The following is a 23,971-nucleotide window of genomic DNA, read 5'->3' as shown; positions in this document are numbered from 1 at the left end:
AAAAAAAAAAAAACATTATTAGATTCCCTTGTAAGTGGCCTTCTTTCCTCATTTGTTATCTAGCCAAAGTTTAGTGGGTTCCAGAAAGCAGAGTGTCTTCTTTACCCTCCTAGATATAGTGTTGGAAGGTCTCTGCCTTGGGAATGTGATCTGCCTCCAAAATCCACCTCAGCTGTTATCTAGTGCAGTAGAGGCAATGGAAGTCACTGATCACAACTGAGAGAAATGTAAAAAACATCTCAGATAAACCTCACTGAGTGTGCTTGCTGAGCTGAAATTGGAAGTCAGGAAGAGTTAATTTGTTGCATTTTCTTAAGGTTATTTGATTGGAATTTTTTCATTTTGAAGTGGAAGGAGCAAGAAAGAATTTTGTGCATCATGCCCTGGGAGATTTATTCATTCATTCATTCTTTAACAATTAACTGGTTAAACATCTACCAAGCTTTAGATACTCGAACGGCTCTGGTATTGCAGGCAGTGAACAATAACTTACCTTCTAGTTGTGTTTGTCAGGACCTCAGATAATGAACAAGTAAGCAAATAATACCATGTCAACTATGGAGAAGCATCCTAAAGAAAATGAAACAAGGTGATGTAATAGAGAGGGATGGTGGAAATATACTTTAGAATGGTCAAGGAATACACTGCCAAGAAGTAGCATTTACACTAAGGTATAAAGGAGTAGGAGACATGAAGGCAAACATCTGGGGAGCACGGGAGTTGGGATTAGAATGTAGAGGCCCTGAAGCAGGAGAAAGCCTGCCTTACTCAAGATAACAACCAAAGGCCTGTGTGGCCAGACCATAGGTAGTGAGCAAGGCAAGTGTGGTGGAGATGTCAGAGAGACAGGCAGGGATTTTTTTTTTTTTTTAAGATTTTATTTATTTATTTGTGTGAGAGAGAGAGAGAACACACGCAGGGGGAGCGGCAGGCAGAGGGAAAAACAGGCTCCCCACTGAGCAAGAAGTCCCATATGGGACTTGATCTAAGGACCCTGGGATCATAACCTGAGCCACCCAGGCACCCCTAGGCAGGGATCTTAGTCAGCAAATTGACATGAACTAGTCTGCATTTTTAAATGGTTATACTCTGGAAAGCAGTTAGATTTTGGAAAACCAGCTCTTGGGTAGAAGTGTGAAAGCAGGAGAATCCATTTGGGGGATATTCCAGATTAATCTTAACTAATGTAGGCATTAAAGTTAATATCACCTAATTTGCATGTACAGACTGTAGAAATCTAGGGGCCTAGATGATGAGTGGTGGCAGTGGAACCCAGATACAAATGGAAAGACTCAAAAGGTATTTTGGGTAATGTATAGAATTATTGAATCATTACACTGTACACCTGAAACTAACACTGAATGTTAGTTATACTTCACTAAAAAAAGAAAACAATGAACATGTTAAAATCTCAAAAAAAAAAAAGATATTCTGGAACTATGGAACTAAGATCAATGGAATTTATTGTGGGTTGGATGCTTTTGAAAGAGAAAGAGGATATAGAAATAAAATGCTGACTATAAGACAAGATAAAGCATCTGTCCTGCCAGACAGCTGGAGGTTTTGGGCCCTGGCCAAGGGGTAGAGTCATAAACTAAGCCACTGTGTTAGTGAAAACTTTTTGAGGAACAGCGTACTGTATTGGCTCTAGAGTCAGAGTCCATTTATATCCCTGTCAATTACCAGCCAGGCGACTTTGGGAAAATTGCTTAAATTCACTGTACCTCGGGTTCCTTGACTGAAGATAGGGATAAAACTACGCCCACCTGAGCATCTACTTTATGCCAAACTACTGTGTTGCTGTGAAGTGAAAATGAAATAATGCATACAATGTGTTAACATGGCATCTAGAATGTAGTTTGCCCATAGTATAAAAGTTAACCATTATCTCTCTCCAGTATTAGTATTACTTGGAGCACAGGTAGCATGCAGCCCTGGGAACAAAGTGAGATACATTCACACACATACACACATGCGCTGTGCTAATTAGTCTGGTGAGGTGCCTTGATAAAGAAAGTTCAAGAGAAAAATGGAGCTGATTCATCCCTGTGAACTCCTATAAGTAACTGACTTGGGCAGTGGCGGCGGGGAGGGGGATGGATTGTGCCAATCATTCAGACACAAGATGGACATTATGGCAGAGACTGCTGTTTGTCCCCCAATATCTCTCCTCTCTGTTATGAGTTAAATTGTGTCCCCCTTAAAATTCATATGTTGAAGTCCTAAGCCCCAATACCTCAGAATGTGACTTTATTTGGAGACAGGTCTCTATAGAGATAATCAAGTTAAATTGAGGTTATTATGGTACATCATAATCCAGTATGACTAATGCCCTTATGAAAAGGGGAAATTTGGACACCAATACATATAGAGGAAAGGCTGTGTGAAGAGATACAGGAAGATAGCTTGGCTCTCCAAGCTGAGGAGAGAGGCCTGGAATAGATTCTTTTCTCACCGCACTCAGAATGAACCAACCTGCCAACACCTGAATGTTTAATTTCTAGTCCTTAGATCTGTGAGAATAAATCTCTATTGTGTAAGCCACCTCTCAAGGGACTGATTGATAAACCAGAATGTCACAGAATAAGAATTGTTTCTCCTTAGGGCAGTCTCTCTTGACCCATAAGTTCCTTTAACCAAATCATGGATTAGAAAGATGCTTGGTGAATATAAGACTAAATGAAAGAAGAGAGAATAGATCTAAAATGTTTCCTTGAAATTGTAATAAACCATAGTCCTTTTTCATTCCAGGAACATTTCTGGGTAAAGAAAAGACAAAGCATCCTAGGGGCGCCTGGGTGGCTCAGTTAAGTGTCTGCCTTAGGCTCAGGTCATGATCTCAGGGTCTGGGATCCTGGGATTGAGCCCAGTGTTGGGTTCCCTGCTCAGTGGGGAGTCTGCTTGTCCTTCTGCGCCTCCCCCAGCTCGTGATCCCTCTGTCTCTCTCTCAAATAAATAAAATCTTTTAAAAAAGGAGAAAAAGACAAAGCATCTTTTCCTCTTGACTGAACTAAAAACTTTGTTTCTTTGACTCTCCTTTTTACTAGCTACCATACCCTTATACTTGCTTCATACAAACTCTTGACCAAGATTTAGGAAATATGTCTGTTCCATAGGGTTACTCTGGGAATTTCTATTCCCTGTTCTTGTGGATTGAGTCTTACTAGTTAATTTCAGATGATTACCTTTTCTTGTCCCTAAATTCTAGGGTTCCCTACTTTCGCTACCCAGGAACTGACTACATTAGTTTGCTTCAGTAAGTACGATTTCTGACAAATGTTCTAGGAATCAAAAGCTATTAAGTCATTATTCAGAGTTATTGCACCCTTTAATAAAAGAAATTGTCTATAGCTTTCCACATCTATTTTCTCAGTTCAGACCTGCTTTTCGGGTTATCCTATGACTTGAAGTTGACTAATTTGTTCATCATAATTAGATGTGTTGCAATGCAGATGTGCTTAGTGATTTTCATTGCAATCTATTTAAAATTATTCCTGTCCATAAATTGTTGAGAGGAAAGAGCCTTCAAGTTTAAATGAGTTTAATTATCATCTTATAGTCATACAGGAAATATTTAAATGTTATATTGGCATTGATTCCATTGCATCGAAAGAAATTATGAATAGCTAATTTGTAAATACTGGGTAGGTTCTGCATTCAATCTTATCTGAATAAACTCAGATTTGGCTGCCCAGAGAGACAGTGTCTTGGAAGTCACTTGGATAAATGTCTTGTTTCATCCTGGTGAATAAGCTTAATAAACTGGAAGTCTTTTTCTTTTTGAGCTTTATATGTAATTAAGAAATGCTTTTAATACCTCCTTATTCCAGTATTTTCTTTATCAGAAAATATTCTTGGAGCTTAAGCCATCTGAGTTCTCCATTAAAGTGATCTTTGAAACAAATAGGCATTTTGACTTAAAAGGGGCAATGAGATCATACATAACAGTTATTTCAGTGTAGCACTGAAGAGTACAATATATCAAAAGCTCTGAAATTGCTTTGTTAAAGTGAAATACTTGAGTGAACTGCAATTTTGGAACTTAACTGGAATGCACTGTAATCCACACTACGTCCTCAGGGGTTGGCATGTCTTTTAGAATGGCATGTCAAGTGCACAGTTAGTCTTTCTGATGAAAATTCTATGCCTGTAAGACCTCTTTTCTCAGTTGCCACCTCTTTAATCACTGTACGGAAAATTCTCCAAATCTGTGAGCTCTTAGAATTTCAGCCAGTGGTTCTTAATCAAGATAGCACATTAGAGTCACTCCAGGGAATTTTTGAGTGATTGATTTTTCACTTTTGATGTGCTACACTGTATTTTGTTTTGTTTTTGCAAAAGCTTCGTAATTTATTTTTTTTTATTTTTTTAAAGATTTTATTTATTTATTCATGAGAGACAGACAGAGAGAGAGAGGGGCAGAGGGAGAAGCAGGCTCCCAAGGAGCAGGGAGCCCGATGCGGGACCCGATCCCAGGACTCTGGGATCATGACCTGAGCTGAAGGCAGACACTTAACCATCTGAGCCACCCAGGCGCCCCAAAGCTTTGTAATTTACATACCAAAAAATCGCACCATTTGAAGTACAGTCCAGTGGCGTTTACTGAATTTATACAGTTGCACAACTATTCCCAAAATTTAGTTTGAGAAACTACCATGGCCCTGCACAATGTTCGTTGTGTGTGTTTGTAGACAATCATATGGAAACTTTAAAAAAAATAATAGCCAGACCTCGTCCCCTAGACCAATAATATCAGAATCTTGTGGAGGGTTAAAATACCAACATTATTTCGTTTGACAAAACACCCCATGTGACTTAATGTAAACCAGCACTGAGATCCACTGATTTGGACAAAACTTCATAGAAAAAGTGAAGATTTGGAAAGTGTAGATGTAACCCCTTACTAACCAAGAGATCTGATCAATTGAGACCAATGTTGTCACAACATCAGCACCGTGACAAAGACCTTTAGAACATCTAGAGGATGGTGGTTTTTTGATCACTCTGCTATTCCTATTGTTTCCTTTGCCTAGAATCTTCTCTCCTTTCTCCTGCAGCTCCCTCCAGGCACATCCAGTTGGCCTAATGAATTCAAACACATCTTCAAAGAATTTTCATTGCTGTCCCACTTGTGTCTCCACAACTCTTTGAACAAACTGCTGTCTTAGTCCTTATGGCACTGCATGGCAACTATGTGTTTATATTCTACGTCTTCCGTTGTTCTGAAACCTCCTTGAAAAGCAGAGGCCATGATGCATTCATTTTAGTATTCTCGACAGTGTCTAGCATGAAGGAGATTCCCCATTAAGTGTTTGTTGAATTCAGAAAGACAAGTGATTAAAAACAAAACAAAACAAAACACTATGGGAAGCTTCAGCAGTAATTCACAACTTTGACTACAAATTAGAATCAGCTGAGGAGTTTTCCCAACTCCCTATGACCAAATCACACCTTAGACACTTAAGTCAGAATTTCTAGGGATAGAAGACAGTAACACTTTTTTTCCAGCTCCTCTGGTGATTCTAATGTGTAGCTGAACTTGAGAACCAGGAGATTAAAGCCTTAGAGGATAGTCCCAAATTACCTCCTTGACCAAAAAGAGCTCTGCCCCCATGTCTAAAATACATAAATTATTTGTTGTTTTTTGCCTGAAAAGAGTTCAGAAACACATGTGGACTATTGACAAATATCTGTGTAAAATATATACAAAGCCCCTAAGAGTCTGAAGAAAGAGTAATGGCAATTCATACAGCATAAATTACTGAAGCCTGACTACTTTCCTCCTGATATCTCACTTGAGGCAGCATTATGAAATAGGAATCTTAATTTGGGTAGAAAATTGGGAGTGTCAAAGCAAAAGTTGCACTGAACAGTGTTAAATCGGCAAGGAAGTCCCTCAAGTAGGGGAGAGATCAGAACTCCGCTCCACTGAAACAGAGTGAGAGCATTTTTAAGTGCTAGTGTGTGAGTGAGAACACAGGACATCTGTATCTGCTGACTGGCTTTACGCAAAGGAAAAGTAAACTTTCTTATGTCTTTGTAGCAGGACGCAGGTTTACGATAGGAAGCAAGGCACCTACCAGAATTAGCTTCTGCCCTTCCATGGTAACAGAGATAGGGCTGCTATCTCCTTTGGTGATTACATTTCAGAAGTATGAATCACAAATTCTTGAGAAAGATGTTCCTAAATTGTAAAACTGGCAAGAGATTTTTAAAAAAGATTTCCATCTCCAAGGGGAGAATTATAAGTTTTCTAAAGAAAATGCTCTAGGAAAGTGGAGGTCAGGGGTTTATTCGGGAAGCAGCATCTCTAAAGTTTAGTCACGCCGGAAATGTGAAGGCAGTCTTGGCCAAAGTCAAATAAATAGGTAATTTTGAACCCCTGAGGGCGGTAAATAAGGTCTGGTCCAGAGGCCCTGTGGAAGAAGTGCCTCAGCAAAGAGCTTTCAGCAGCGAAGTTTAGCATGAGGGGATTGGAGAGGAAAGCTAGCAAAGGGCTTGAGGAATTTCTGGAGATGGTTTGAAGGTTTTGCTGTTTTCCCTGCAGAGCCTGGTTGATATCCATCAAATGAGATGGAAAATACACCCTTCAGCACACTCTTCTTCCTGAAGGAATGCTGGGGTCTACATTCCACCCTAACCCTCAGCTCCTGAGGAAAATACCCATGGCTGCAATCCCCAACTGGCCTAAAAAGGTCCTGCTAACCAGCTCATTGCTCTATTGGATGAGGTCCAGTCAAATGTAACTTGGCCCCAAACCCCCTTAATATATTATCCCGAGCCAGTTATGACAGTAGAGGAAGCCACTGAGACATTTGCCCTGCACTTGTTCCAACAAGCAGTGTGAGTTACAGCTTATTGCAATTTGGGGAGACTTCTTTTGGTTTTATCGTGGAATCATAGGAGTACTTTTTTTTTCTTTTTGCACATTATGATTCTTTTTCACCTTCTATCTGGCAGCTTCTCCTTCCTCATGGCTCTCACTCTTTTCTGCTTCAGCACCTGAGTTTTTAACCTTTCATCAGCTTAATTCAGCGATTTTCAACCTCAGACCTATGTCTTCAGGTATATATTTTCTGGTTTCTCCAATTTACCATTCTTTTCATTGGCACTTAAAGATATTTTCTCATTTTAGTCTATTATTTTGGCTCTTCCTGGGAAAGGGATTATTTTAAAATATCTTTGAAACTCAAGGACTTATGATGTCATAGGGGAGATTTATTTTATGAACCAATTGCCACAATATAAAGGGCATCCATATTGTAGTTTTCCATCAATAAAAGAATTATAAATGAAAAAAGGTACAGTCATATAATGGAATGCTGTATGCTCTTAAATGAACTTATTTACTGCATCAGTGAGAATAGAGCTAGATCTTAAAAATATAATGTTCAAAGAAGCAACAAGTGTTGGCGAGGATGTGGAGAAAAGGAAAGCCTCTTGCACTGTTGGTGGGAAGGCAAGCTGGTGCAGCCACTCTGGAAGACAGTATGGAAGTTCCTCAACAAGGTGAAAATAGAGCTACCCTACAACCCAGCAATTGCACTACTGGGTATTTACCCAAAGAATATGAAAACACTTATTCGAGGGGATACATGGACCCCGATGTTTATTGCAGCATTATCTACAATAGCTAAACTGTGGAAGCAGCCAAGTACCCACCGGTAGATGAATGGATCTAGAGAGTACAATGTTAAGCAAATGATTTCACTTATATGTGAAATTTAAGAAACAAAAAAGATGCACAAAGGAAAAAAAAAGAGAGAGAAACCAATAAACAGACTCTTAACTACAGAGAACAAACTGATAGTTACCAAAGGGCAGGTGGGTAGGGAAATAGGTGAACTAAGTGAAGGGAATTAGGAGTACACTTATCTTGATGAGCACTGAGTAATATGTGGAACAATTGAGTCACTATAGTGTACACTTGAAATCAATATAATACTGTGTTAACTATACTGGAATTAAAACAAAAAAATATATATAATGTTCAGTTAAAAAGACGTGGAACTAAATATTGGCATGCCATATAATAGTCATGTACACTAGTTAAAATTAAAAAGTAGCAGGACAGCATATATATGTATATATTTTTTTAAAGATCCTGGAAGGTTATACAATATATATATATATATAGCTTCTGGAAACAGGACTTGGAATAGTATTCAAGGGAACTTTAGTGATATTGATAATGTTTCATTAAAGAAATAAGAAATTAGAGGCCCATAATCCAAAATGTAATTCTGAATAGAATACCGTAAATTTGCTTTATGTTCTTTTTACCTGTCTAGATCATTTAAAATTACAAAAACAAAGCAATAATAAAGGCAAAGTTCACATGATGGGTCTACGCCAGGAGTTCAGAAGAAAGGGAACTCAACATCAGGGTGATCAGAGTCATTCTGACAGGTGAATATGCAAGGTTTGGGAGTTGGGTTAAATATCCATAAACAGAAATGAATGCACATAGCAATTTAGTTGGAAGGAGTCACACAAACCAAAAAGCCAGATAATAAAATTCAATGTCAGGATATATCCAAAACAAGTACATTTTTTAAATCAAAATTTGAGGCCAAGAAGAAAAAGTTTCTATATGAGGAATATTTAGAACCAGAGTGAAGTGGGTAGATTTCTCTAAGACAGCTCTTCTGTTGGCATTGTCGTTAAGTTATGGAACAAAGAGGAAACAAGAACTTGGTCAGACAATTACAGGGGTAGAAGCCAAACTAGCCCAGAAAGCACCTAATCCAACTTAACTCTTACAAAAGAGGAAACTGAGGCCCAGAAGTTACAGTTACCAGTGGCCAAGCCCAATCTAGACTCTGACCATCATATCAATGTCATCAGAACACAATTCAATAAGACTAACGATGTCTTGATTTTCTCTACTGTAGTAAAACAGAGTTATCCACTTCACATGCTGAAATGTAGGAAGAATGATGTATAGAAATTATAATGTCTGCTCTAGGCAGTGTTTTTAAAATTTACAGAGAAAACTGATACTTTTGTAAATTCACTTTTCTTAACTCCATTTTAATCTATTTTTGGAAAGAAAGATTATTTTAGAAAATCAAAGATGTTTTAGCATAGGTTAAATGATATAAATTGAGAGCATATAAAAGAGTAGCATAAGCCCTCTGTCTTAGCACCTGTAAAAGCTGGCTTAAAGGAATGCACACACACACAAAAAATTGTTAAGAATTCTTATAAAAACCCTAAGGCAATGATAGCAAATGAATTTTATGCAACCAATAATAAACTATCGGGGGGGGGGCGGTGAAGGAGTGCTCAGAACCTAACAGGACTGTATAGCACACTGAACATCATCAGTGCCCTCTTTTAAAAAAACAAACATAACAGAATTTGACATTATAAAAGGATGCTCTACCCGGTTCCCTTAATCAAGAATTTCTCTAGGGCATTTGAAATAAAACTTGATTTATGGAACTTTGATAAATACATAATTTTTAAGAAACATCACTTTAGCAAACAAAGAAATATTTATCTTGCTCCGTACTCACTGTGGGTTGAGTACATGTGTCTCCTAGATGACAGATGGTCCAAATTAATCTGAACATTAAACATTGTGCCCTGGGTGGATTGAAGCAATAACGGTTTTCAGAAGAATAGTCAATGCCAGCATGTGGCCCAGAAGCAGTTTCACGCACAGCAAGGGAGGCAGCCCATCAGGGGGTCTCAACCAGCCTTCTTTCCTGCCTCTCAATTCTGTTGGATTGACAGAAGCAATCCTTAGGATATTTTCTAGAGTCTTCCCTTCAGATCTCAACTAATGATTCAGCAAATGCCCTGAACTTCCAGTTGGGAGCTTATTAATAACCTTCTGAATCCGTGGGAGATAGATAATGCAGGCTAAGACCAGGTGTGTGAAACAGGCCTGTCCCTTGCCCTTCTGTTTCGGTAGTGCTTGTTAACGCATTTGACTCCCTTGCATTCCAAAGGGCCCTTGTTTGGCTGTCTTTTTAAAGTCTCTTTCATTATTAGTTTATTATTATTTGCTCACCAGGGCTTTCACAACTGTCTTGGCTAACCTTGGGATCTTACACTCCAAATTGTGATCTCAGCCTCCAAGACGAAGGTACTGATCTTTCCAAAAATTTTTAATGTATATTAACCATTTTATTTATTTTTTAAAACATTTTTTAAAAAGATTTTATTTATTTATTTGACAGAGAGAGTGAGGGAGCACAAGCAGGGGCAGCAGGAGAAGGAGAGGGAGGAACAGGCTCCCCGCTGAGCAGGGAGCCCAACGCGGGACTCGATCCCAGGGCCCTGGGATCATGACCTGAGCCCTGGATCATGACCTAAGCTGAAGACAGATGCTTAACCATCTGAGCCAACCAGGCGCCCCTATATTAACCATTTTAAAAACAACAATGAAAGGAAGTTCCCACCAGTGATGGTAAATTTTGTGTGCCAATTTGGCTATGCCAGAGTACCCAGATGTTTAGTCAAACATGATTCTAGATGTTTCCGTAAAGGTATTTTTTAAATGAGACTAACTTTAAATCGGCAGATTTTGATTAAAGAAAATTAACCTCCATAATGTAGGTGGGTCTCATTCAATCAGTCGAAAGCAACAGAAAAAACCTGACCTCCTTCAGGAGTGGGAGAGGTCTGGCAGAAGACTGCCTTTGGACTCAACAGTGCAATATCTACTCCTCCATGGGTCTCCAGCCTGCTGCAGGGTTGGGGCCCACAATGGCGTAAGCCATTTCCTTAAAGTCTCTCTCTTTCTCCCAATATATATTTATATACATCGTATTGGTTCTGTCCTCTGTAGAATCCTGGCTATGATACCACCCATGAGCTTAATGATAAACATCCCCAGCACCTTTGAAGTCCAATGTGTGCTCCTCCCTGGTCATGCTGACTGTCTATTGTGATTTTTTTTCCTGGTACAGTAATCACCCCTTAACTGAGATTTTGCTTTCCATGGTTTCAGTGACCTGTGGTTAACCGTGGTCCAGTAGCAGAAGATCCTCCTGATATACGGTTAGAAGGTCAATAGTAGCCTGACACTACATCACAGTGCCTACGTCATTCACCTCACTTCATCTCCTCACGTAGCATTTTATCATTTCACATCATCACAGGAAAAAGAAGGGTGAGTACATACAAGAAGACTGTGAGAGAGAGACCACATTCACACAACTGGTATTACAGTATATTATAATTCCATTTTATTATTAGTTATGGTTGTTAACCTCTTATTGTGCCTAACTTATAAATTAAACATTATTGTAGGTCTGTATATATAGGGAAAAACATGGTATACATAGGCTTCAATACTATTGGCGCTTCCAGGATCTCAGAACACATCCCAGATAAAGAAGGGGAGCCTACTGTAATGGAGATACTTGATCAGCAAAATCATTCAGAGAAGAGATTTGGCACTTCACCCAGTAGATGGCAGGAATGTCACTATACTCAGCATGGAAATTTGCACTAGGCTTAATGAAGCACCTAACTCAACAGAGTGAAGTCAGGTCCTGTCACCATTTAAGTCATGTTATCATCTATCAGACCAAAAATACAGCACCTAGGATTCCGCTCATCAGCCTTCCCAGGGCAAGTCTCTTCTGGAAGGCTCAGGACCCTCTGAGTGGCCCCATTACTGCAGAGCAATAACATTTCCTACCAGCCACACAACCTCCTTTGCGGGACGGAGCTCTGTTCCTTCTCATTTTTCTTAATAGAGAAGATCTGACCTTGCAAAGACTCTTGAATGTATCCCTTCCTTCCCACACCACTACTGGATCCTTGCTTCAGGCCTTTCTTCCATCTCTCTCACACTTCAGTGTCTATTCTGTCCAGTGTCTTTAGTTTATCATGGCACAGGACTGACCACAACTCTTTTGCTCAAAACCTTCACAGTGGAGTCCTAATACTCTTTCTCTCCTTCCCTACTCTGCACTGGTCTCACAAAAAGGAAACAATTCTCAAATGTGCCAAATACTCCAATGTATTTGTGTTTTTCTTCTTATTTATCTGTAGTTTTGTATTTGGCCAGAGGCCTTTCCTTTATTTTTCCATCATTTCTACACATATCAGAAGCCCCACTCAAGTGACAACCCCATATGAAACTTTTGCTAGTTCCCCTATCCCATGAGAAAAACTAATTCTCTGTCTTTTATACTCCATAACTCCTGTTTCATACCTCTATAGTAAACATTGTGGTATTAGCATTTCACAAACTGGCATTAAGTTTCTGTGGTGATACTTGAGGGGAAAGGTCATTCTAAATGAAAAACATGCTCTCCTTAGAGTCATCCAACTCCTATGAGGATTAAGATTTTTGCGAGGCCAATCAAATCGGCCTGGAATTTCCTCTTAAAATAACTAAATCCCAAGTTCTTCCTAGCTCTCCGATGCCAGTAAGCTCCTGGTATGCTGCCCCACTAGCTTACCAGACCTCCCTAGTCATGGTTGAACCCCAGCTCTGGTCACAGCAGAGCCTGGTAGGGAAACAGGAAGGAGAACTAGGAGTAGCAAGTGTAGAGAAAAGGGCACGCTGCATTGGAGGTATCAAGATGACATTGCTATCAGGAGGAGGAGGTGGTTGGTGGACACTTGGAAATGCAGACCTGCAGCTAGCTCAGTAGAAGGCAGAAAGTTTAGAAGTCCTCAGGCTAGAGACCATAACTAAATCATGAAATGAATGAGCAGTCCTTGGAAGATTACCTATACCTAAGGTAAAGAAGAAAGAAGATGAACCAGACAAGAGTCTTTTAAAAAAAATTTTTTTTATTTAAAAAATTAAAAAGAAGAAGAGAACCAGGAAGAACCCCAGCACTCCCCAAGAGAGGAGTTCCCAGTAGCTGGGGGTGGTCATCAAAGTCATTTGTGACAATGGAGAATGAGAGAGAAACCATTGAATTTGACAACTGGAATTGGGACCAGTGATAAGTTCAGGGGAGAAAAGAGAGTGAAATGAGATTGCAGAGGCTTACAGAGTCAGCAAGTGATTAAGATATGTTCCAGTGAATTTTGGTAACGTGGTAAGGAGAGAGAGGAAACCGTAGTTTGATCTGAAACAATAGCAAGATCAAAAGAAAGACTTCTCTATCATTTCCCCTTCTTTCTTTTCATGAACCTTCTCTCTTCTCTCTCTCTCTCTCCCTTCCTACCTTCTTTCTGCTCTTCCTTCTTGGTGTGGGGAATATATGAATTCTTCTCTAAATTAAATAATTGTAGGTTGAGGGGAAGTATTCAGGGAAGAGAAACAGAGTAATGGTATAAAGAGGCAATAACTGATAACATAAGGCCATGGAAGGGGCAAGAGCCAGTGGCCAGAGATCTCAACTTCAGAGAGAAATGAACTTCTTTCAAGAAGGGAGGACTGCTTACATAGAAATGCAGGAATGGAGAGAGAGTGAGAGAGAGGGGGAATAATGAGATGTACACATCATGTTGCTTGGATCCATCTCAGCATGCTGTGTACTCACTTCTAGTGAGTGAAGGTGGTGAGCTCAGGCTGAGGTTGTTTGGTCCTGGCACCTGGTGGGTGCTCAGTAAGTGTTTGTCAGAAGAGGAGGGCTTGGCTAAGAATGATAAGAAACCACCCAGCAATAAACAGGAAGTTTGCTTACCAAGAGTGTGGACTCCATTAACTAAAGTTTTCAAGTAGCTTATCATCATAACATTCTCCTGCTAACACAATCTGGAAACATAAGGGGCAGAAACAGCTGGGAAAGTCTCTTCAGGGTTGGGAATTGACTAGGTGGACTGGTGGTAGGAAAAAGGATAGAGGGTTGACTATGATCACGTAGGACACACTTGAAATATGGAGCCAGAAATGTCAAACCATTGTAGAGATGGCCAAACTAATCAGATCAAAGCCTCCAGTATCCTGTGAGAATCTCCATGCTAGTCACATGAATATGGCCTATAAATCCCAAATGCCACAGCTGTCCCACCTCCAGAATGTATCCTGCATCTGAAACAGTCTTACCCTTATTCACCCTTCATTTGGCTGACTTCTCCTCATCCTTCACACTTCAGATTGCTCCAACTTTGGCTGACAACAGGATCAAGTGAGGTAATAGATGTAACCCACTTAGAATAGTGCCTAACAGAAATGTTTTACTAACACTCAGTAAATGTCAAAGAAAGAAAAAAAGAAAAAAAAAACACATAATGATATTACTAAAATCAGGGTTCATTTATAAGACATAAACCCCTATTGCTTGAGGCATTGACCTCTCCTTTTTTTGTCCAGAAATTAGTCAGGAAGCCAATCCTGGGAAACACCCTCATCTGTGCTTGAGTCATGCTCTGTTAATAAGTACAGAGAAAAAGAAATGGTTGTTTATGAATCATAAAAAGTCAGCTTGTGTGTCACGTTAGGAAACACTGTTATATGTAAAATATTTTGAGGCAAACAAAAAAAACCATTGTTTTATATGTTCTATGCTAAAGCAGTGACCTGGAGGCACCTGGGTGGTGCAGATGGTTGAGAACCCGACTCTTGGTTGCGGCTTAGGTCATGATCTCAGGGTCGTGGGATCGAGCCCCGAGTAGGTCTCTGCGCTCAGCACGGAGTCTCCTTACGACTCTCTCTCTGCCGTTCCACACTGCTCTCTCGTGATCCCTTGCCCTCTCTCTCTCAAATAAATAATTAAATCTTAAAAAAAAGTAAATAAATAAAGAAGTGACCTGAAAGAATGAATGTTGCTTTTTCACATATATAAGTAGATAAGAAGTATTGATGGCCATGGGAAGAATAAAGTTACTGTTTTATAAAAAATGTTTCCTGATAAATTCTTAGTCCATTGCTGCCATGCTAATCTTTGAGTATGTTTAAGAAAAGAGAGGAAAATAGAAGTCAGTGGATTAATAAACTATCACTTATTAAGTACCCATTATTTACTTTGTACAGTGATAAGCCCTGTGTAAAGCAGCTATATGACTTGGTGTAATTTTAATAACACTATGGTGGATATTATTGGATTCATTTTACCTATGGGGCTTAGAGATGGTACCCTAGATCATTTTTTTAAAAGATTTTATTTATTTATTTGAGAGAGAGAGAATGAGAGATAGAGAGCACGAGAGGGAAGAGGGTCAGAGGGAGAAGCAGACTCCCTGCTGAGCAGGGAGCCCGATGTGGGACTCGATCCCGAGACTCCAGGATCATGACCTGAGCCGAAGGCAGTCGCTCAACCAACTGAGCCACCCAGGTGCCCGGTACCCTAGATCATTAATCTAAAAATATACAGAGCTAAAATTTAAAGCCAGGTCAAACCTAGGCGCTTGACTACTATGCCATGTTTCCTACTGGGAATTAATTATGAAGCCATTAGTATTGAGTTACTAATTACAAATAATTTTCCAGTTGGAAAAGATGAAATTTCCTTACATCTATATTATATACTTTGAATATTAGTTTAAAAACTTCATCAGACGATAGATACATTATATGAATTATAAGGAAGTACATATATTAAGTTTGGCAATGACTGTATAGATTAATAATCACACTTTGGTAGCTAATGTGTTAAAGATTTTATGGATTTTTTCTTTTTTCTTTAATAAAGTGGAAATAACCCTCAGGAGAAAAGTTAGATATTAGAGGAACATTTGCAAAAACAAACTGAAGGCCACTATAATGGTGGCTATTTGCAATGACATCCATTAAGTATTAATTTTTAAAACCTGACTGGATATATTTAAATCATAAATGGGGTACATGCTCCTTTCCTTGTCAAATGATACAGACACGAATAGAAAGCTAATAATATCCTCTCACTCTTCCATTCTTCCCCTTTGAGTAAACAATTCTGGTGTGTATCTTACTATATATTTTCTATATTTACATAAAAATATACAAATATATAAAGAATATATAAGGATAAGTTATATTACAAAATGTTTCACCTTATTCAGCTACTGCATTTTTTAATTTATATATTATGCAGATTTTTCTCTAAGACAGTAATTTAAATCTTAGCCAGAGATTCTCAACCCTTGCAGATTAGCTTGAAAGAAAAAATTGCCAGAGCCCCATTCCCAGAGATTCCAGCTTAATTGACCTGGGTGGAGCCTTGGCATCCAGCTCCCCAGTTGACTGATGTGTACCTAGTTAGAACCACTGATTTAAGCAATCCAAACAGGCTGCAAATACCAGCTGCCTGCTTGAATTGTCCTGGTATGCATCCTCCCAGGAAGGCCCTCCATTGAGATTACAGCATCAGTGCTGATTGGGGAAACTCTGGGAGGCTTTTCTTAAATTTAAAGTCTCCTAAAGAAGGTTGGCTATAAGGTAGAAAATTTGTTTAATCTTAAATCATTTTAGGGACACTCACATGATTGCAAGAAATGCTACCAAGGCCAGGAATTCAGAGGCCACATAAATGACAGTCTGCTCTATGAAGCTGGATTTATTCCCAGAGTTGACTAAACTCTACAGAGATTTGCCCTTGCCTGCAGAAGGAGGTTTCCAGATTCAGCCATCACAGGAAGCCACACCCAGAACTTGTTTCTCCCCTCTAGGAGACGCACCTTCTTAGTGGGTGCAGGAACTTGTTTGGCCTCTCCAGCCTGGTCTGGGAGAGTTTGCAAGCCTCCCAGGCGGATGCATGAGTTTGCCCTGGAGAGCTCTTCACTGTTAGTGAAATATTTGTATGATCCTTTAGTTTCCTTCACTTTTCGATACATATATGAGAAACATTTGAGAAAACATTAAGATGTACAAAAGAATTGTGGAGGTTTTGGAATAAAACGATTGGCAGCCAGCGATTATTAGGTTTCGATCTGAATTATTGCCATTATTGGTTCTTTTCCTAATTCCCTTTCCTTTCTCAAAGCACTTAGTTGGTCAGAAGTTTTGAGAGACCAAATGGGTTGTTGGAATTTATTTTGAAGAAAACAATTTTTTTAAAGCCCTGAGTTTTAAGCTAATAGACCATGGCAGGTGTATGAACAGAGCACATCGCACTGAGTGAGGGAAGGGGTGGGGACGGGGGGGGGGGGGGGAGACCAAATCAAAATTGTGGTCTTCTTCTCATTTTCTTTCCCAGTATAAAACGATGACATTAAATGTTTAGATTTGATCCCCTCACCCTCCAAAAAATAACTGCCAAGCCTTTCAAGGCTAAGTAAATGGCTGGGGTGGGACTATAAAGGCCCCGGACCACCCCGGGATCTCCACCAGACAGACAGGGAGCTGTGTGTCCCAGCGGCCGCTGGGAAGCCAACCTCCTCCAGGCCCCGCCCCCTACGTCACGGGAGGCGGGGCGGCGGCCGATTGGCTGTTCTCGGAAGCACCGCGGCTCCGGAGCCTGGCCGGGAGGGGAGGAGGAGGAGGTCGTGGTTTGGCTCCGGCTCCGGCTCCTGCTCTGGCTCCGGCAGCGGAGTTTGGGGGCTGTCTTCTGAGAATTGATTCCCACCCCCATCCCCCCCCCCCCCGTCTCCGCAAAAGCAAATGGCTGGCGTAGAAGCGTAACCCGCCTCCACTCGTCGGATTTGTGCTTGGTGTTCCTCTTGCACCTTGAGAGTGGCGATCGTCATGCTGTGATGTGTGCCGAGGGAGGAATTGGTAAGGGTGAACGTGCGAACCCCTTGGACTGTCTTCTGTTTCACTTCTCACCCTTCTCCTCCCTCCCTTCCCCTCTTCCTCTCCCGCTTCCCCAGTAACTGCTTTCAGGTTTGATGAAGTGCCTCAAAAGTAGATTTTAGGGCTGTTGTTGAATTTGGGGGGGGGAAGGAGAAACACCATTTTCAGTCACTTGATTTTGATTTCAAGCGAGGAATTATTTTATCTGTTCTTAAAGTTGGGATTTGTGAAAAGATAAGTTATGCGCACACACACTTGTCACCTCATTGTGAAATGGAACAGTTTAAGGCAATTTTGGCTTTGTCTCAAAGGTAACGAAGAGGATGGGGGTTGAAGTTTTAGCCCAGTAAATAAACCGGGTTTGTTCCTTAGGAAGGAAAAGGTGCTTGTGTTGGAGTTTGCTCAGAAATAGTTTTTAAAGGAGTGGGGCAAAAAAGCCCGCCTTCTTCCCCGCACACACTAACTTTGCAGAACTTAATAGTTCGGAGCATCCTTCCTCGTATAAAACATAGTCATACTTTACCATGTACAGCAGAGAGACATCAGGTTGGTTAGTGAAATCCTCCAGTTTGGAGGGTCGAGCCTCTGTGACTTTAACAAGGATATTATTTAAACTACCCTTAATTATAAGGGCATGCGAACTCAGCTGTTTGAATGTTACCTCAGTAAGACCAAAAAGTTTCTTCCTGCTTCTTTTCCTGCTAGTTCTTTACAGGGAGAAAACAGTTCTATAGTCTGAGAGCAAGCCTTTGACTCTAATCAGCCTTGAAAGATTGATCCACAAGAATAGGGGCGCCTTATTCACCAACTGATTGCTGTATCCGAAAGCTCCAGAGGAGATAGTAATTTTTATACTGGGCTAGGTCAAATTTCTGTGAAGAGTACCATCATAAAAAAAAAAAAGTCTTTGGCTTGTTAAGAGCAGACACGTGACACTGATCCCTGTAACACCTTAAACTCATGCAGTGCCCCAGTGTGAGCCTGCAGTCCAAGCTACCCCAGGAGGTAATGTCGGCTTCTAGACTCTTTTCTAGTCTCATTACAAATACATATTACATACCTACATTGAGATAGTTTGTTTTTATCAAAATGAGATCATACTGCATATATTGAAAAACAGCTTGGCAACATTCAACAAGTTTTAGGGAGTTTAAAAAATGACACTGCTAATTTAATGCCTGCTAAATTGTATTAAAAAATGAAGAACCTAAGCAGTCTAAAACAGGATTTCAGAGGCGCCTGGATGGCTCAGTTGGTTAAGCGTCTGCCTTTGGCTGAGGTCATGATCCCCAGGGTCCTGGGATCCAGCCCCATGTCAGGCTCCTTGCTCAACTTGGAATCTGCTTCCTCCTTTCCCTTTGCCCCTCCCCCCTGCTCTCTCTCTCTCTCTCTCTAATGAAATCTTTAAAAAAAAAAACCCCAGGATTTCAGGAAGCTTGACTTTTGCATGGCAAGAACCAAATACTTTTTCAGTACAATTACTTAGTGAACCTAAATAGAAATAGAGTAGGATATTTTTTATTTTGATGTCAGTAAAATGAAGGAAATGACTCATTGGTTAGACAAACTTCTTAGAATCAGTTTTTAAAATAAGAGGTAAAAAATGTTCACATATTGAAGGCTACAGTACATGTTTTAGTTATTGTCTGATCAGAAGTAGTCTTTTTAATAAAGGAAAACCAAAGAAAATGCTACAAGCAAGATCACTTGAGGATTCCCCAAATCCAACACATTGGTAAACATAAATTTAATCTCTTGTCAGCGCTTGAAAAAAAAGGAGAATCTGTTGATCAACCCTTGGAGCAATATTGTGCATGCTGGATGCAATCACCATTCTTGGACCATAGTTAGAGCAGCTGAGCAGCTTTCCTTATTTCAGAGGAGGTTTGAAGTGAGTGTATTTGCTTAAAGGCATTATTCCCTTCCTATTATCTAAGATGGACTTCATTTCAGAAATCATCTTAGCCATAGAAACAACACTTTTTTTTTTTTTAAAGATTTTATTTATTTATTTGACAGAGAGAGACACAGCGAGAGAGGGACCACAAGCAGGGGGAGTGGGAGAGGGAGAGAAGCAGACTTCCCGCTGAGCAGGGAGCCCGATGCGGGGCTTGATCCCAGGACCTTGGGACCATGACCTGAGCTGAAGGCAGACGCTTAACGACTGAGCCACCCAGGCGCCCCGAAACAAAACTTTTCATGGAACTAGTAGCACTATTAGAGTAAGAAGTAATAGTGGTACTAGGTTCGTAGAAGAGTTGTGGCCTTCATGAAATCTTTATGCTTCTAAATGAGGGTATATTCATATAACGATTTGAGGTAATTATATGGGAAAATGTATTAAAACCTGTACATCTTTGCAGGCTTTGACTGGGTCTAGAAATATATACCAAGGAAATCATCTGAATTTTATAGGAAGATTTATAAATATGTTTATTACAGTGTTGTCTGTAATATGAAAAAAAAACAATAAAAAGCCCCCAGTAGCAAAATACTTAAATTAATGTACTATATATCTATATTGATAAAATTCAGTTGTGAAAATAGTTTTGAAAAAATTTCATGATTTAAAAAAATCCTTGCAATGTTTTGAGTGAAAAAGCAAAATTTAACACTAAATTATCTTGAATGTGTAAAATACAATTTTGAAATATAAAATACCACTTTCTCAAATATTAAGCCCTTAGTACATGTCAGGCATTTTTCTAAATTAACAAACCTTGAACAACATTGAACAAGACTGTTGTACTTACTGTTTGCCTACAAGTTCCTGTTTGTATCAATGGATATATTCGCTGACATATATGAAAAAGAAATTGGATTTCTAGGTGGTAGAGTTACAGCTTTTTAAAAATATTTTTCCACATATTCTACAACAACTATTATTTTTATAATCATAAAAATACTGTTTTGAAAAATATTGCCAAGAAATGCCAAAACTGAACTTAAAACTCTAAGGTCTACATTTTATATACTGGTAAGCCCTTTCAAAAGATATGATAAAACACAGTGAGACATAAATAGACACCCACATGAAAAATTATGCCCAATGAAAAATAGGCATAAATGGGCAATCACAAAAGAGAAAAATGGGCTTTTTTAAGGTTGGGATGTTTATTTCCCTGTATTGGGGGAATACTCAGCGTAGCAATAAGTTACCACATTTTTACACATCACATTAACTAACGTGGAAAGGCAATCAAAATGTGAGAAGTTATTGGGAAGGAAGACTTTTTCATGATAGGGAAAAATGTGATAGGAATGAAAAGTTACAAATCTTACTTTTGAAAAAAATATCCAATCTATGCACAGAAACTACTTTATTGGTGGAGAATAAACCAAATGTTAATGTTACTTATGTGTAGTGATGGGGTTCTGGGTGATTTCTGGTTTTTCTCATGGTATTAATCTGTGGTTTCTAAAATTTCGACAGTAAATATATTTTAGTTATCAGAAAAAACAAGTCACTATCCTAATAAAGCAATTTGTCCTAGAACGAAGAGCACATAGATGATATTCCCTTTCCCTTCTTGCATAAAGCCTCTGTAGTCTCTGTGTGGGTAATCCCCTGTCAGATGTCGTCATTGTTTCTGGATTATATTTGCTGGTGAGAACATGTGGATTATAAGGGAATCCCAAGATAAAACTTATTCTAGTCACATTCACTCTTCTGCCCCCAGCTGTTTTCTGAAATAATAAGCAGTGTTGGACTGATTAAAGCTTTATTCCTTTTCATTTCCTGTTGATCACATCTGCTTGGGGCCCAAGCCACTAGGCTTTAATTACACACTTTTTTTTTCTAAATTTCTAAAATCTACTTACTCCATTCAAGGCCTTTCTGAATGAGGAAGAGGAAGGAGTATGACTGTATTTAGGTTAGCAAAACAAACTTATAAAATTTCAACTCTTTATATAGGAAAGGTAATAAAAAGATCAGAGTAGCTTCTGAGAAAGAAGGTGAAAATCAGTTTTAAATTATCCAAAAATTTGGGGTGCCTGGGTGGCTCAGTCAGTTAAGTGCCTGCCTTTGGCTCAGGTGGTGACCCCAGAGTCCCGGGATGGAGCCCCGTGTCTGTCTGGCTCCCTGCTCCAGCAGGGGGTCTGCTGCTCCTTCTGCCCCTCATCCCGCTTGTGCTTGTGCGTGCGCTCGCATGCTCTCTCTCTCAGATTTTTAAAAAATTATCCAAAAATGTTGTGACCTCTTTTTCTTCAAGTTATTGTTCTCATAATTAGCACTATTTAAAAACATTCTCATTTCCCTTATAGGCTATAACAATACACTGAAGGTTATAGTTAAAAAATCTTAATTTATAAATCCTTTCTTCACTGAAGTCTTTCCTAAAGAGGTATTCTCATATTTTTATCACGAAGATTCTCTCTACTTACCTGTGATGTCCCTCAGCTAACAAATCAACATTTCTGCCTTGCCAGGTTAGAAAAATGCCTGCTTTTGAACTATTACCATACTTTTAAGGTTCCTAAACCAAGGACTGAGAGAAAAGTGAAATGTTTTCAATAGGGCAATGGAATTTTATTTATTTGTTTGTTTGTTTGTTTATTGTAGAGAGTGAGTGAGCATGGGGATGGGTGGGGGAGGGAGTTTGGGGGTCGGCAGAGGGAGAGGGAGAATCTCCAGCAGCCTCCTGCTGAGTGTGGAGTCAGAAGTGGGCGGGGGGGGGGGGGGCTCGATTTCAGAACCCTGAGATCATGACCTGAGCCCAAACCAAGAGTCTGACGCTTAACCTACAAAGCCACCCAGGCACCCCAGGAAAATGGAATTTTAATAATTCTTACTCAGAATCCCATATTGTCTTCCCTGTCTCTCAAATTGTAACATTTCATTTAAGCTACACTAATGCAAAAGAGGGGGTATTGTGGTCCCCGGTGCCCAATTTGTCACACTTTTGCCTGCTTGATTTGCATCATGGTGCAGATGGACGAGGTGGTGGTGGGAATGTGTGGATAGAGTATATGGTGTTAAGGATGTAGTGTTGGTACCGGGCAGAGGACGGGAGGAATAGCGGGAAATCGGAGAGTCGTCCCTGCCAGGTTGTTCCCGTGTTGCCCTTGCCAGCCACTGGTGCTGCTCTTGTCACAGGGGTGCACTCAGGTACCTTTGGAAATCTCCAATGATACCACTCCTTGTTCGGTTACTGGTCAACCGTGTTCTGAAGCACATTGCTCCCTTTTTCCAATCTAGTGTCCCTACCTTTTCTCCCCCATTCTGACGTGTCTTTCAACTTCTTGCAAAGAAATCCTTTCAATGTCCATATCACACCCTCTCACATGTCTCCAGTGATTTTCCATTTCCTTCAAACTAAGTAAGTTCTTCATCTTAATAAGAACTTACATGGTCCTAACATAGATTTCCATCTTAATTTCCCCTCACTCCTTATTTTGTACTTGAAGCTCCAGACATATTGAAGTACTCAGCGGTACTTAAATGAACACGGGGCTTTTCAGCCACCCAGACTTCGTTCATAATATTTCCTTTTCTAAAATCTACAAATCTCTCCTCTCAGATTGTAGACATTTCCCAAAGCTCATTTAACATGCTCTCTCTCCCCAGAAGCCTCCCCTCCATTCCCTTTCTGTCTTCCAGCCTCAGGTCATGTCTTCTCATAGGACTTTCTGCTTTCTAAATTTTTATACTGTATGATTATACCAGTGTTATCTTTTTTTGTTAAATTGAGTATGTTGACCTGTTCTGGGCACTTTTATTCTTTTCCAACGTACCCAGCACGGTGCCTAAGAGAAGGTAAAATAAATGAACACTAGAAGGTAAGCTCCTAGGAGGCAGAGATTTTTGTCTGTTTTATTCCCTGATTTATTTTTGTTATCTGTAACATTGCCTGGCATATAGTAGAAGCTCAACAAACAGTAGTTGAAAGATGAAGTTATTCAGCATGTTAGGCACAGTGCATTATTTAATAAACCTCCTTACAAAACTTTGTGAGGTGGATGATGTTATTTCCATTTTACAGATGTGGAAACTGAGGCTCAGAGGGGCTAAGATCTTGTGGTATGTGGCAGACTGTCAATCTGACCACTGATATAAAAGTTATGTCTACTTTATTCTGTCGTCTAGTAAGTGTGCAATAGCATTATGCCTAAAACACAATGTAAATACCTTAACCAAAACAATGTACATACATTAATGCCTATCTGTCTTAATTTAACAATGCTCTATGGCTAAAAAATGCTAATTATTATCTGAGTTTTCAGCGAGTTGTAATCTTTTTGCTGGTGGAGGGTCTTGCCTCAGTGCTGATGGCTGCATCACTTGAACTTTTATCAGTATCAGTATCACTTGAGCTTTTAGAGCTTGTATTTTTTCTACTAGCTGCAGATGTATTTGTTGCTTTTTTGAAAATAGTTAATTACATCATCACTTCT

General features: G+C 39.7%; 1 protein-coding gene across 2 annotated transcripts in view; it reads left to right on the top strand.

Annotated features, from left to right (window-relative positions):
* Positions 1 to 17,415: 17,415 nt before the first annotated feature.
* Positions 17,416 to 23,971, top strand: part of ATP10D (ATPase phospholipid transporting 10D (putative)) — a 101,081-nt gene continuing 94,525 nt past the window's right edge. For both annotated transcript variants that reach the window (XM_028092543.2, XM_028092541.2), the window contains exon 1: positions 17,416 to 17,557. The gene's annotated coding sequence lies outside the window, so the exon portion shown is untranslated. The remainder of the gene's footprint in view (positions 17,558 to 23,971) is intronic.

The sequence above is a fragment of the Eumetopias jubatus genome, unplaced genomic scaffold (genome assembly GCF_037043125.1).
Source record: "Eumetopias jubatus isolate StellerSeaLion01/CBP00866 unplaced genomic scaffold, mEumJub1_p1.0 scaffold_2, whole genome shotgun sequence".
Lineage (NCBI taxonomy): Eukaryota > Metazoa > Chordata > Mammalia > Carnivora > Otariidae > Eumetopias > Eumetopias jubatus.
The sequence above is the reverse complement of the archived record's forward strand: the minus strand, read 5'-3'. Positions and strand labels throughout refer to the sequence as shown.